General features: G+C 33.8%; 1 protein-coding gene and 1 long non-coding RNA gene across 2 annotated transcripts in view; one reads left to right on the plus strand and one right to left on the minus strand.

Annotated features, from left to right (window-relative positions):
• Positions 1-17130, minus strand: part of LOC143063222 (uncharacterized) — a 228269-nt gene that overhangs the window by 16546 nt on the left and 194593 nt on the right. The gene's annotated exons all lie outside the window — the stretch shown is intronic.
• Positions 5675-8397, plus strand: LOC143063216 (uncharacterized). The gene is made up of 2 exons (XR_012974976.1): positions 5675-5939; positions 7025-8397. It is a non-coding gene; the product is annotated as an uncharacterized LOC143063216 (long non-coding RNA).

The following is a 17130-nucleotide window of genomic DNA, read 5'->3' on the forward strand; positions in this document are numbered from 1 at the left end:
GTTTATAACCACAAAAGGAAGCTTGGGATTGATTTTGGGGGTTATAGTCCATAAGGTTTAGGTTCCAAAGGTGCCCAAAACAAGCATTAATTTAGTGTCAGTACAAAAAGTTGTGTACAAGTATTTCAATTGCTCTGAAATTGTACCATAATGTTTAATACCATAAGTAGAAGATTGGGGTATATTTTAAGGGTTATTGGGGCAAACAGTCGAGGAATTGAGGGCCAAAAACAAGCATGTTTGTAGAGTTGAGACCACAAATTGTCCAGAATGGTTGTTGAATTACCTAAAACCAATGCTTTATGAAATCTTCTTTGAAAATTAGAGTTGTCTTTCTCTGTCCAGAATAGTAGTTTAATCAACTTAAATTAATGCTTTATACAATATACAATGCAAAATTCACTTTACTACCAACTGATAAATTAAAGCAGTCTTTAATAACCATTCAGTGATTACAAGCACTTTGATTATCATTCTAGGGTTATGCCCTTTTACAAATGGAAACATTGAAGAACTATTTAGTCTTAACTTAAGTTTGTTTTAACTAAATCTAGTGAACCATACCAATAGTAAGCAAATACATATGAAAAAGATGTGGTATGCTTTCTAATGAGACAGTTCTCCACAAGAGACCAAATGACACAGAAGTTAACAAGTATAGGACATAAACAATAAGCAAAGCCAATACCGCATAATCAGCTATAAAAGGCACCGAAATGACAATATAAAACAATTCAAACGAGAAAACTAATGGCCTTATTTATGTTAAAAAAAAAATAAACAAAAAACTTATATGTAACACATAATTAAACGACAATCACTGAGTTACAGGCTCCTTATATCATGTTCTCAAATCTAGATATCATCTCCCATATAGAAAAAAAAACATGTGAAAAAATTAATCTATTATGTGTTGCTCTCCTAGATACAAAATGTATCCAAAATCAAAGATGTAGAACATATTCTATCATAATCATTCGGTAACTAGTGTTATTACTGTCTCCTCTATGCCTGTCTTGAACATAAAAAAAAATATTAAATAAATAACAGTTCTAATGCTCAGGTTGGTTGTCACCGTGCAACACAGTTAATAATATAAAAAAGAAGATGTGGTATGATTGCCAATGAGACAACTATCCACAAAAGACCAAAATGACACAAACATTAACAATTATAGGTAAAAAAAAAGCCCATACCGCATATATAGTCAACTATAAAAGGCCCCGATAAGACAATGTAAAACAATTCAAGCGAGAAAACTAATGGCCTCATTTATGTAAAAAAATAAACGAAAAACAAATATGTAACACATAAACAAACGACAACCACTGAATTACAGGCTCCTGACTTGGGACAGGCACATACCAAAATAATGTGGCGGGGTTAAACATGTTAGTGGGATCCCAATCCTCCCCCTAACCTGGGGCAGTGGTATAACAGTACAACATAAGAACAAACTATAAAAATCAGTTAAAAAAGGCTTAACTCATCAGATAGACAAAAAAATAACACCATAAAGGAAAAACATAGAACTCCTTTTGTCATAAGACACTGTCAAACATCCAAACATACTATCCACACTCATCTGTGTCCACACTTGTTATTTATATAAAAATAATATTTAGTTTTCGACTCTTAACAGGTATAAACAAGAATGTGTCCCCAGTACACGAATGCCCCACTCGCACTATCATTTTCCATGTTCAGTGGACGGTGACATTGGGGTAAAAACTCTAATTTGGCATTAAAATTAAAAAGATCATATCATAGGGAACATGTGTACCAAGTTTGAAGTCGATTGGACTTCAACTTCATCAAAAACTACCTTGACCAAAAACTTTAACCTGAAGAGGGACAGACGGACGGACGAACGGACGCACAGACCAGAAAACATAATGCCCCCCCCCCCCCTACTATCGTAGGTGGGGCAAAAAAATGCACAGCTGTGTCATGATTTGTGAAATCTGTGCTGAAAACATAGGCATTTATGGTGTTTGAGTAATTCCATCTGTGAAGCTCAACATTAGCTCGTCAGTTGGTGGTGGACAGTTATAAATCTTTCCTGCAGGATGAATGTACATCTGTTCAGGAAAACCAATTTCACAAATCAAAACTTTCCTCTGGATTTCTCCTACAATATTCATCCAGTTTAGTTCTTTTGGTTTAACGGGACACCGTCCTGATTTTTAATTTTGTAAACCATTCAGTCTCTTGCTTACAAATGGTGCATGAAAATAGGATGGGAATGCATGGCAGTAGACAAGTCTCTATAAAGTGGGTATGTGCCCTGAAAAAAGTTTTATAACATTAGCTTTTTTGAAACTTGTGAAAGACTTGTGCAACACACATACCTAAATAACTATAACATAGGTGGAGAGCATCATTCATGTCAATGTTTTGTTCCTGTTTACATTGTCATTGATATTTTTCAAGAAAGCCCGAGGCATAGCTCATGAATTCTTGTCATTACAACCGAAATTTACATAATTACTGCTAAAATAATTATCAGTATAATATATCTCTTGTAGAAAAACCATACAATTGTAGTATTAACCAAAAAATGTCAAACAGATGATATTGAATCGTAATCCCAAAAGTTACATTAATTGAATATGACGTCTTGAATTCACCCCCCTTTTTATTGTAAAACGATAATTGCGGTTGCAAACAGACTTTGGTTTACTTGCATGGCGATTATATAAATAACAGTATATATTTCTTAAAGAAAATAAAGTTTTACCATGAATAGTTTGTAATGATATTGCTATATCATCTGGTCAATGTTTACGTTTATAGAGACTCCGCCTATCTTATCTTGAGTGACATTATAATAGTTACACGTGCTTAAAGTTCATTGACTTTATCTATATATAAAACACTGGGGTTTTATAACATGCAGTTCTATATCATGTAGTCTTATAATAAACATGTATTAATTATATGGATTAATTCAATTGGCCTCTCACGATGGTAACATAACATGGTGTCAGATGTGAAAACGACTTTACAAAAGTTAGAATAGCAAATGCTATCGTTATTGTTTGGTGGGGAAAAGATAAAAGAAAAAATGGATGGTCATTTTAAGCAACCACCAGAAATGGATTTTTCCCATTAAGACAACCTATCCGAGAAATGGAAAAGGTGGAAACAAACAATGAGCTTATACCTAGAAGTAGCTATGAGTGAAAAAAACGGAAAAGGAACAGTGCAGAGCTGTTTTATATGTTATCGGATTAGACGGCCGAGAAATTTATAATACTTTCAATTTCGGTGAACATGAGGCTGACAAACTTCCAGTACTGTTGAAAAAATTCGAGGACTATTGCATCCCGAAGAAGAATGTAACGGTAATTAGACATCGTTTTAATACACGCGTTCAAAATTCGAGCGAAAGTATTGATCAGTATTTAACAGACCTGAAGTTAATTGCAAAAAACTGCGAATTTGAACACTTAAAAGATGGACTCATTCGTGATATAATAGTTTGTGGTACGAACTCTTCCAGAGTAAAAGAACGTTTACTTCGAGAGGATGGGTTGACACTGCATGGACAAAGCTGTTGGTATTTGTCGCGCCGACGAAGAATCTCGAAAACAGATGAAAACGTTGAATGAGGAAGAACAAGTACACGCTTTGAGGAGGAAAACTCAAAACCAAAGAAATAACCGCAATGAAGGCTACTCAAAGATAGGTCCGAGCAGACGAGATCACGAGAAGCGAGGGTCGAGTTTCAGTTGTGGAAAGTGCGGAACAACTCACGAGAAAAGAAACTGTCCTGCATACGGTAAAAAGTGCCAGAAATGCAAAAAACCGAATCACTATCAGAAGTTCTGTAAATCAAAGTTTTCGAAAAGTGTTCACGGATTAGATGAATATTCTTCATGCGAATCGGACGGTGAAAATTACTTCGTAGGAGCAGTAAATAGAAAAACGGAAATCAAAGAAAATGCTTGCTTTACATCATTCAAATTGCAAGGTAAGACAGTACAATTTAAAATCGATACTGGTGCTCAAGTCAACATCTTACCGCTTTCAATTTACAAGAAATTGTCAAACGTCAAATTAAGCAAAACTTCCACTTCTCTTACTAGCTATTCAGGAGATAAACTCAAAGTTAAAGGAAAATGTTCGTTGTATTTAAAAGACAAAAACTGTGAATTCTTTGTGACGGACACAAACCAATCCCCGCTATTAGGATTCAAGGCGTCAAATGAGTTAGGTCTTATTCATGTTATTATGACGGTACAAGCAGACGTTGCCGATCCTGTCAAATCGTTTCCGAAAGTCTTTACAGGCTTAGGATGTCTAGAAAAACCGTACCATATCAAAATAGACTCAAGCGTCAATCCTGTAATAAACCCGCCGAGAAAGATACCCGCCGCGCTTCGAGAAAAGCTCAAAGGTACATTAAAAGAAATGGAAGACAAAGAAGTAATCCGAAAGGTCGACGAACCGACAGACTGGGTGAATTCGTTGGTTGTTGTAGAAAAGCCGAAAACAGGAAAGCTGAGGATTTGTTTAGATCCAAGAAATTTGAATAAAGCGATAAAAAGAGAACATTTTGCGCTACCAACAATAGAGGACATAACCACACGACTGACAGGTGCTAAATATCTAAGTAAACTAGACTGTAATAGTGGATATTGGCAGTTACGCATGGATAAAGAAAGCCAGCTCCTTACTACGTTTAACTCTCCATTCGGGAGGTATTGCTTCTTACGAATGCCTTTTGGAATTAAATCGGCACAAGAAGTATTTCAAAAACGAGTGTCACAATTGTTTGAAAACTTAAAAGGAGTTGAAACTGATATCGACGATATTCTAGTGTGGGGAACAACGCGAAAGGAACACGATGATAGACTTCGCTCAGTTCTTAACAGATGTCAAGAGGTTGGACTTACGTTAAATGCCGAAAAATGCAAGTTTCGAGTAAAAGAGGTGACGTACATAGGACATACCCTAAGCGCAGATGGAGTAAGACCCGATCAGGAAAAAATACGGGCTATCAAAGAAATGCCGGCTCCAACAGACAAAAAAGGAATACAACGACTACTAGGGACAATAAATTATTTAGCAAAGTTTGTTCCGAATATGTCAGCAGTTACAGAGCCTATCAGAAAGCTGTTAAAAGAAGAAAATGAATTCATTTGGACACATGAACAGCAACAAGCATTTGAGAAACTAAAAGACATTATAACTAGGAATCCAGTATTAAGTTTCTACGATGTGTCAAAACCAGTTACTGTAAGTTGTGATGCATCCCAATGCGGTCTAGGGGCAATGTTGATACAGGACAATAAACCTGTTGCATATGCATCAAGATCATTGACAGATGCCGAAAGCAGATATGCCAACATAGAAAGAGAATTACTTGGTGTGCTATTTGGATTGGAAAGATTTAATGATTACACGTATGGTAAACACATAAATGTTGAATCTGACCACAAACCGTTAGAGATGATCGTGAGAAAATCTCTAGGGTGTGCTCCGCCACGACTACAGAGGATGTTACTGAGGTTACAAAAATATGACTTCTCACTGAAGTACATACCAGGGAAGGATTTAATAGTTCCAGACATGTTATCGCGAGCGCCGATAAAGATCAACACAAATAATGAAGTGGAAAATGATATAGAGTGTTTCGTGAACATGGTCATAAGAAATACATCAACACTGAAAAAAATACCTAGTAAATATTACTAGTTTGGCTAGTACTTCATTAAAAGTCCCTAGTAGATTATCAAACAACTAACTAGACTAGTATGTTTACTATCGTGGATGCATCGTTTTACCAGGAACCAGCTGTGCAACTGATAACAGGATTTCCCGCCGGACGAGTATCATATTCGCGTGGCCAAGTTCTGTTGTACATGAAGTGATGGCCGCAATCAAACGAATAAAGAACCTGAGTAATTTTTGGCCTGATTCATTGAAAAGCTGTAAGTATTTTAACTAATTTGTGTTTTATTTTATCGTCTTAACTTGTTTACACAAAAAAAAAAGAACCACATCATCTCGCCTTTCACGTAAAATAAAATGTACAGAAGATGGTCAAGATAACCTTGTGACACGTGGAACAAACTTTATCTATTTAAGTTAAGATTTACAAGATGCAGATTTCGTTATTCTAATATTAACATCTTTTCTTCTTTTTTAATACGAAAACTAAATTAATTAATAGGGTATCCTTCTATTTCACCTCAGAAAACCGTAACTTAAATCCGAAACGTTTTATGATTATATAATTAAAAGTGCGCCTCGTTATGAAATTAATATGGCTGCGCCCATGTAGTGAAAAAATATGAACCTGCCAAAACTAACAGTCAATACATGGTATTTCTTCAATATTTTCACATCAAATATGAAATTGAGAAACATTTAAAAGCACCACAGAATGTGCTTGATGACATACATGCACTATGTAGGTGTACACTTGCATCTTGACTCTGAGTGCACAAATGCATTCAAACAAGTAATAGCTTTTCTAAAAAGCTAGCCGTCTCTTAGCTTCAGGATGAAAGTAGAAAGTGTTAAAATTCATAAAGGCTAATACAATTTTTCCTAATTTACTAATGTTTTTTTGGGATTATTTACCAACACTGGATTAGAAAGGGTGATGCCTTAACTGTTTTTTTTTTTAATTAAATATGAAAATATTTATAAAAGTATATTTTAAACATGGCTCTGGGATAATTATTGTTTTTGCCAGTATTTTAACTCTCTGTATAGCAGTATAATTGTAGATTTAATATTAATGCATACACATTACACTCGTTAATGTCTAACTTGAAATACTTGTATGCAATTGCATTAAAAAGCTATAAAAAAGGACATAAATGTTCAGTGTGTATCTATATATGTCTGACATGACGACTCACCTATCACACATAAGAAACAAAGTGAAATGTAGTTTTTTAAATACAATGTATTAGTAGAAATTGAAAGTAGAGTTCTAGTTAATCTATATTAATTAATATTGACAACACTACGTGTAGTTTTATTATGGATTTTTGTATAATTTCAGGTTCTGAAAAAATCACAGGGGATGATAAATTTGGATAAGAAGGATCGACCACCAACATGCTACACTTACTGGAACTTGATAAACCTGCAATTCACAAGAACAAGCCAAAGACTAGTATTACCGTACAAAGTGGTTAAGGGTATGGTCCCAGCTATCCAAACCTGACAAATTATTGGTAACAAGCAATCTTTACTAAAAAGGAACATCAAGCCGACACGCTTTGCAGACTTTGAAAATGATAATTTATAAATTTGGTTAAGGCTATTGAAACAACAAACTGTGAAAAGGAGCAATTTAAAAACACATTCTTTGTCAAAACTGTGATTCATTGAAAGAAGACGTAGTGTGCGCCAAGTCAGTTGAGAGGTTCAAAACAGCTCACCAAGGCCGTCAATAGGAGTCCGCTCTCCCGTCAAGTTCAAGCCAGAATTGGGACCTTCGATGTAACAATGCAGATACATATAGCATGAAAAGTTTTATATAATGAACATTTATATTTATATCTATTGATGTTTCAGTACAAGTATGATTATTTGTTTTTGTTGTGATCTATGACATACATGTACATGTATAGTATAAACAATTTTGAGAAACTCAGAGAAAGTGTTATCTGTATACATGACAGTTCCGTGAAAATGTTAACCAACTTTTGTGTCAACTTATTCATTCATCTAAAAATTGATACAAGTCAATATTAGAATTCAATAGATTAAGACTATAAAATCAGTTTTGACCTAGGCCTGTTCAAGTTTATTAAGGTCAAAATAAGTTTAAACAAAGTTTCATAATATAAAACATCAATGTACATGTAGGAGCAAACGGTGAAAATGATTTAGATCCTAGTGCAATATGAGATGGGTGACATGTATTTAGATCCTGGTGCTCTAGAGGGGTGACATTGAGTTGGATCTGTTTGCTCAAACTAAAATTTACAGTGCTTTAAAAAATGATAAGTGATCATGCTTTATAAAGTTATAAACTGTTAGGTACAATCTGTATACTTACTTCCTGACAATTTTATTTTTACTTCTAAGTGTTTTAAAATGTAAAATTTGAAGCAGTAAGACATAAAATAACTGATAAGTCTTACTTTGTTCTTTTTTTTAAAATAAATATTTGAGGGAGTGTTTATTCATTTTGTTTTTGCAAGGAGAGCTGATTGATTTAAACAGGGGCCGTGCAATAACTAGATGGGTTATTTTATTAAACTGACGTTTAAAATTTTTTTCATCGAAATAACTTTAGAATTGTAAACTGAATATTCTAAATACATGTATGAAATATTGTTAATATTATTAGGGTACAGCTTATTAATAGTTTTGAAACATGAATTTAATTGGTTACTTTGAAGTAAATTGAGAACATGTTACCTATTTGTTTGTTATTGGTTGGACACCTTTTTCTATACTTGAAATTAACTACTTTGTATTGTCTACTAAAATGTATTTTACAGTTCTGATGTTGTGCATCTTATGTAAATAAAATAGGTATAATTTATCTTTAAAATTATTTTGCTGAACCTGACACACTGACAAATTTAGTTAGGTAACTGTAAAGCTTTCAGGCCTAACATGGCGAAATTTAAGTGAGAATGTGTGAAAGAGAAAACAACAAGAACAAGGAGTGAAAAGAAATAGTTTTGTCTTTATTGACATTGAAGGTTAATTATCACTACAGATGCAACAAATTTTTATCTGCATTCATTGGCAACCAAAGTATACATTGTAAGTCAATTCATATTGAGGATATTGTGACCTATTGCTGATGGTTTTGCTAGTCTTTTCATGTCATTGTTGTATATTTATCTTTCACAATTATTGCTATTGTCATTGTGTTTCCTGAATTGAAAGATCACAAACACATATAACTACCTAGAAGCTTCCTGTTGATTTTACTGAGTGATGGATTTAGAAGGCCCCTTTCATGGGAAAAATTTAATTGATTATACCGTTAAAAATTTAACTATGACTTGAGTGAGCCCCCTTTTATGGCAGTCCCTCTTATTAAAAAAATTGGATTTATCATTTTTAACTTTGTACCAGTACAATAGAGAAATAGTTATAAGAAATTGCACTGCTATGAAACTATGCATACAAATCAAAATAAAAAAGAATCCTTAATCCAGTAACATTGCTACATCTAGGTACGAAAAAGTACCACACGAGGGTGACCTGGTACAAGTACTTATAGCTAGTAAAGTTACTAGCTGAAGGAGGTATTCCTACTAGGAAATGTTTGTAGAGTTACTTGAAGCTAGTAGAATCACTAGTCTTACCATGGATTTGCCACTAGGAGGACCTAGTTATGTTACTAAAAGGTAGTAAAATTACTTATTCAGACTAGTAAAGTCACCAAGCAGTCTAGCAAAATTACTAGGGACTCCTAGTGTAATTACTAAGTAGCCTAGTAAATTTACTTTGATGGCCTAGTATAGTTACTAAGTAGGCTAGTAAATATACTTCTGGCCTAGTAATCTCATGGACAGTAAGTTTACTAGTTTACCTAGTAGAGATTACTAGGTATTTTTTTCAGTGAATGTCTGATAGAAATCTTGAACAAATAACGGAAGAAACTTCAAAGGATGGTACCTTACAAACACTGACCAGGCTAATAATAGACGGCTGGCCAGATGAGAAAAATGAGGTTCCCAAGGAGGTTTTTGAATATTGGAATTTCAGGGATGAATTATCAAACGTAAATGGAATTATCCTAAAAGGAGAAAAGATAGTTATACCAGCGAGTATGAGAAAGAATATTCTCAACAAACTACACGAAGGACATTTGGGAATAGAAAAAAACCCGAAAATTAGCAAGAGACTCTATCTTTTGGCCAGGAATTAATGCACAGATTACTGATTTTATTTCGAAATGCAGTGTGTGCTTAGAAAGCAGAAGATCAAACTCAAAAGAGCCGATGTCAGAAAGTGAATGTCCGGATCTACCGTGGATGACAGTTGGTACCGATATTTTTTATTGGAACAATAACAATTACCTAATCATTGTCGATTACTACTCAAGATATTTTGAAATTGCGAAATTAGAGAACATACGTGCGTCATGCGTTATAACACACATGAAATCCGTTTTTTCGAGACACGGCATACCGACAAAAGTCCGAAGTGATTCAGGATCTCAATACGTATCAGCTGAATTTCGACAATTTGCAGAATCATGGGGATTCACACACACAGTGTCTAGTCCACACTATCAACAGTCCAATGGATTAGCCGAGAGATTCGTTCAAAGCGTCAAGAAAATGTTAAGCAAATCTAAACAGGACGGAAAAGGTCCGTATATTGCCATGTTAAAATACAGAAATACGCCGTTGGAAAATCTTGACTCACCAGCTCAACTTTTAATGAATAGAAGACTGAGGACAACTATTCCGACAATAAAGAACCGTTTGAAACCAAAATGCGGTAATTTGAAGAACACGCAAACCAAAATGAAACAACAAAAAATGAACCAAAAACAATATTACGATAAAAGTTCAAAACCATTACCTGAATTACAACCGAATGACACTATTCGATTCCAGCACAAGCCGAAAGGAAAATGGGACCAAGGAACTGTTGTGAAAAATAATAACACTCCGAACTCATATGTGATTGAAACACCAGAAGGACAAATTTTCAAAAGAAACAGAAAACATTTAATGAAAACAAAAGAAGACAAAACCGAACAAACATCTTTAGAAAAAGCAAATGAAAACAATCACAACGACAATATAACCGATGAACAATCTACAGAACCATCGTCTGTTAGAAGAAGTGAAAGATCTGTCAAAAAACCTACTCGACTAATAGAGGAGTGTTAAATTCTTAAGGAAATCTGAGTAGTGCCGTAAGGGACAGAATAATGCCCTTGCTCAGATTTATCGAGTAGGAAAAGGCAGGAGAGTCTATCCTGACCTTACGTTTGTATGAAATTATTTTAAATAGATAATCACAATTTCTTCAAATTTGTTCATCAAAATTATTTAATTCAGTATACGTTTACTACTTATTCTAGAAAACATTTTCTTTATTTTCTTTATTGATCAACATGTGATTTTCTAAAGTAATTTCGTATGATCGTTAAATTACATGCTGTTTGTAAATATTTATCGTAGTTAATTAGATTCAACATACAACACAAACTGGCTAGACTTTCAATGTGACTTAATGAACTGTGTTAAATTAATTGCTTGTCTCAAGAGGGGGGTTGTAATGATATTGCTATATCATCTGGTCAATGTTTACGTTTATAGAGACTCCGCCTATCTTATCTTGAGTGACATTATAATAGTTACACGTGCTTAAAGTTCATTGACTTTATCTATATATAAAACACTGGGGTTTTATAACATGCAGTTCTATATCATGTAGTCTTATAATAAACATGTATTAATTATATGGATTAATTCAATTGGCCTCTCACGATGGTAACATAACATAGTTTCCTGAACGTAGTCGTTTTCAGTAAAATGTGCCTTGCAAACAACAGCTGATTGATATGGGTTCTACGATTGCATCGCACATGACAATCTACGTTTGAGCCATGGCGTTGATCCAACTTTTCCTTCTTATTAAGTCATTTAGAAATGCAAGTCCTCCTCTTAAATGACACTCAGGTACACACCAACAAGGACTAGGCATCATTAATTGTGTGATTGTTTTGCAGTGCAAAAACGGAAGTTAAGGACGGAACTGACTGGTCTCACTAATAAGAGACAAGAAGAATTTTAGAGACAAACAGCGACAAGAAGTTTAATTTAGTGACGAAGCGACAATAACTAACAAGGGACAAGCGAATCGTAATTCTCTCACGAGGCTATTCTCATATGATGTGATAGGGTGAAGCTACACCTATCAAATATGTCCCTATGAAAAAGAAGAATTTCACTGTTAGAAAGGAAATGATATTGCATGGTTTTGATTCAATAAATTCTTTAAAAGGAAATTGAAATTTTTATGTTTTGATGGCCAATTTTTAGCGTGTGCATAAAATATATATTTTTTTTATATCTAATAAAAACTAATCCCTTTCTTCTTAATAAAAACATATTTTTATCTATCAATGTACAGTAATATAAAAAATGTTTTATAACCGCCCCTATAATAAAAAATAATGCATGTTTTTTTTAATATCTATGGGGAATAAGTTGTTGCAATGACATTTTTTTTATTTATGTATAGTCGCTATATAGTCTTCTTGACGCTTCTTCTCGCTAAATTAATTATATTGTCGCTTCTTATCGCTATTTTAATTTTATTGTCGCTTCTTATCACTTTTTGACGCTTCTTGTCTTTAATTAGTGGAACCCTATTCAGGAACGATAATTTCATATTTTACATAACTGAGACCGAAATAACTATAACGTCATACGGCTTCACGTACAGAAATACTTTAAATTGTATATTATGCAATTTAATTCACGGTCAGTCGACTTTTAATTATAATATCATGTTATATCAACGAGTGAAATGATTTTAAAATATCTTTAAATCGCAAATTGTACTCGAAATTGAACGGACCTCTTTCCACACGGAACTCGAATAATGATAGTTTGTAATCAAATTGACTGCTTATAATGCAAAAGACACATTAATAAACAGATTTTTAAAACGAACAATACACACTGATCGTTTCTTTATTTCCCAATGTAAATGAAAGGAACAAAAACCAATACATACCACAAAAAGTAGAGGAGAAATTTAAACATTTCCGGATCTATTTCTTGCAAAATGACCCCCAGCAAAGATTTGCGTAAGGAAAGATGAACCTCATGACTTGAAAGTCAGGCCTTAAAGCACTACCTTTAAAAAACGACTGATACCGACATCGATTTAAAAATAGACCTTTGTTGTTCCAAAACGGTCACGTGGTTTTACTTTATCATTAAATAAGCAAGTTGTCGACTTAATTAGTTAACAAGTAAAATTCAACATGTCGACATCTTATTATTTTGTCATTTAAGGAATGACTGTAATATTTTTTCTGTCTATGAAGAAATAACATAAAAATTGTGGTGCACACTGAATAACGCGCGTAGCGGGTTATTTAACAGTGTGCACCACATTTTTTATGTTATTCCGAATAGACAGAAAAAATATTACAATTATAATAGTATTCAAGATAATAAGGGTGAAGATTGGTACCTATTAAAACATTTAAATCAAATTTAAATCAAATATGATTGAACTGCCACTTGTGGTTCACCCTAAACTAGACCTTATCACAAACTTATACAGTGTTGATGACACTGGAAACGGCATACCTATATCACGCCTTTTGTTACTCCGTCAAGGCAAGACCAAAAAATGACATTCTATTGTAAACATCATATTATGAAAATTAAAAGGTATGTTCTATTTTAAGCCATGGCCACCATCTTGGTTGGTTGGCCCGGTTATCTGACACATTTGTTAATGAATGTGGCTAAGTTTTGTAAAATTTGGCCTAGTAGTTTTAGAAGAGAAGATTTTTGAAAAAGACTACAAAATTAACGAAAAATTTGTAATAAATGACTATAAAGGGCAATGACTCCTTAAGGGGTCAACTGACTATTTTGATCATGTTAACTTATTTGTAGATCTTACTTTGCTGAACATTACTGCTGTTTACAGTTTATCTCTATCTATAATAGTATTCAAGATAATAAGGGTGAAGATTGGTACCTATTAAAACATTTAAATCAAATTTAAATCAAATATGATTGAACTGCCACTTGTGGTTCACCCTAAACTAGACCTTATCACAAACTTATACAGTGTTGATGACACTGGAAACGGCATACCTATATCACGCCTTTTGTTACTCCGTCAAGGCAAGACCAAAAAATGACATTCTATTGTAAACATCATATTATGAAAATTAAAAGGTATTCAAGGTCTCCAAACAATGTCACATATGTTATTTGGCCTCATCAGTTATAGTACATGGTAAGTTTTCCCCAAGATCCATTTACAATCTGCACACCAAGTTTTATTGGTGTTGATTTATAGTTTCTGAGTAATGAATGCAGACCTGCCTTAAGAATGTACTTAGGTGAAATCTAAAAAATCAAGAAATTAAAATTGATACTTTATTTTTAAAGATCATCAGGTAAGGAACAAAATAAGCTTAAAATGTGGATAGGTCATGAACCTCATTTTCGAGATATTTGAATTTAAAAAAAAAGCGGGAAAGGTCTGACTCGGACTTTTACCTTCCCCTATGTTCTATTTTAAGCCATGGCCACCATCTTGGTTGGTTGGCCCGGTTACCTGACACATTTGTTAATGAATGTGGCTAAGTTTTGTAAAATTTGGCCTAGTAGTTTTAGAAGAGAATATTTTTGAAAAAGACTACAAAATTAACGAAAAATTTGTAATAAATGACTATAAAGGGCAATGACTCCTTAAGGGGTCAACTGACTATTTTGATCATGTTAACTTATTTGTAGATCTTACTTTGCTGAACATTACTGCTGTTTACAGTTTATCTCTATCTATCATAGTATTCAAGATAATAGCCAAAAAAAACGGTATAATTTCCTTAAAATTACCAATTCATGGGCAGCAACCCAACAACGGGATGTCCGATTCATCTGACAATTTCAAGGCAGATAGATCTTGAACTGATGAACAATTTTACCCCACGTCAGATTTGCTCTAAATGCTTTGGTTTCAGAGTTATAAGCCAAAATCATTTTATCCCTATGTTCTATTTTTAGCCATGGTGGCCATTTTGGTTGGTTGACCGAGTCACTGGACACATTTTTTTAAACTAGATACTCCAATGATGATTGTGGCTAAGTTTGGTAAAATTTGGCTTAGTAGTTTCAGAGGAGAAGATTTTTGTAAAAGACTACAAAATTTACAAAAAATTGGTAAAAAATGACTATAAAGGGCAATAACTCCTTAAGGGATCAACTGACCATTTTGATCATGTTGACTTATTGTAGATCTTACTGTGCTGAACATTATTGCTGTTTACAGTTTATCTCTATCTATAATAATATTCAAGATAATAGCCAAAAAAACGGTATAATTTCCTTAAAATTGCCAATTCATGGGCAGCAACCCAACAACGGGTTGTCCGATTCGTCTGAAAATTTCAGGGCAGATAGACCTTTACCTGATAAACAATTTTACCACATGTCAGATTGCTCTAAATGCTTTGGTTTCAGAGTTATAAGCCAAAATCTACATTTGACCCCTATGTTCTATTTTTAGCCGTGGTGGCCATCTTGGTTGGTTGGCCGGGTCACGCCATATATTTTTTAAACTAGATACCTCAATGATGATTGTGGCCAAGTTTGGTTTAATTTGGCCCAGTAGTTTCAGAGAAGATTTTTGTAAAAGCTAACGACGGACGACGACAATGACGACGACGGACGCAAAGTGATGAGAAAAGCTTACTTGTAGCCCTTTGGGCCAGGTGAGCTAAAAACTATAAAATGTCCTTAAAATTGCCAATTTAGGGACAGCAACCCAACAACCGATTGTCCAATTCGTCTGAAAATTTCAGGGCAGCGAGATTTTGACTTGATAAACAAATTAACCCCATGTCAGATTTGCTCTAAATGCTTCGGTTTCAGATTTATAAGCCAAAATCTACATTTTACCCCTATGTTCTATTTTTAGCCATGGCGGCCATCTTGGTTGGTTGGCAGGGTCACGCCACACATTCTTTAAACTAGATACCCCAATGATGATTGTGGCCAAGTTTGATTAAATTTGGCCCAGTAGTTTCAGAGGAGAAGATTTTAGTAAAAGTTAACGACGACGGTCGCCAAGTGACGAGAAAAGCTCAATTGACCTTTTAGGCCAGGTGAGCTAAAAATGGGTGTTATGGGGCAAAATATTTTACCCTGTATTGATGGAAAAATTCGTAAGGGTTCCGCGGAACCCAGTGTCTCGCCTACTTTTGCTGTTAATCGCAGACTCAACAAAATGAGGAAAAACATCAATAAAAATTTCCCTCTCGATACTGTCTTTTGATTGAAAGAAGCTTCCAAGTTTGGTAAAAAATCCAGGATAGTTTATAAATCTAATAAATGTTTTATAAACTTTAACTTCTGACTGTATGTAATGTTAACTGGAAGAAAAACTAAGTCCATTTATAAGTGAAATACGGAAAAAGTGATTTTTTTTTTTACAAAATTTACTTCTGAATAATATCTTATGATCAGAAACAAGCTTTTGTCTAAGTTTGGTAGAAATCCAGGATAGTTTAAGAACATTATAAAAATTTTAAAAACTTAAACCACAGAGTGAATGTTTTGTTTCTGGCAAAAAACTAAGTCCATTTATAAGTAAAATACGGAAAAATGGAAATTTATTTTTACAAATTTTTTTTCTTGGTACTATCTTATGATCATAAACAAGCTTCTGTCCAAGTTTGGTACAAATCAAGGATAGTTTATGAAAGTTATTAAAATTTTAAAAACTTTAACCACAGAGTGAATGTAATGTTTCCTCGCAGAAAAACTAAGTCCATTTATAAGTAAAATACGGAAAAAATGGAATTTTATTTTTACAAAATTTACTTCTGGATACTTTCTTATGATCATAAACAAGCTTCTGTCCAAGTTTGGTAGAAATTCAGTATAGTTTAAGAAAGTTATTAAAATTTCAAAAACTTTAACCACAGAGTGAATATTTGTGGACGCCGCCGGCGACGACGACGACGGAATGTAGGATCGCTTAGTCTCGCTTTTTCGACTCAAGTCAAAGGCTCGACAAAAATACTGAGGAGTTTGAACATTTGACACCAATTTCCAAAACCTCACCTAAGTACATCCTTAAACTAAGAACTGTATTATTCATCTTCTATTTCGGTGAGTGTGTATAGCATTGGTAAGCTTTTCCTAGGGTTACATTTGCATATAACTAATATTTTCCTAGCTCAAAATAATTTGTTAATTATTTGTTAATACTTGGATTTCATATGAATAATGGAACCAATAAATTAAGATAAAGGAACTTCGGACATTTGAAAGTTCATTTCACGGCCTTTAATAGCTTACCATACGAAATGTGTATTTCTCGTTGTTGTAGGTTGTATAGTGACTTATATTTTCTAACTATTATTAAAAACGTTTTACCATTACCACACTTTACACAAGTATTACTCTTTCC

The sequence above is a fragment of the Mytilus galloprovincialis genome, chromosome 2, assembly GCF_965363235.1.
Source record: "Mytilus galloprovincialis chromosome 2, xbMytGall1.hap1.1, whole genome shotgun sequence".
NCBI lineage: Eukaryota > Metazoa > Mollusca > Bivalvia > Mytilida > Mytilidae > Mytilus > Mytilus galloprovincialis.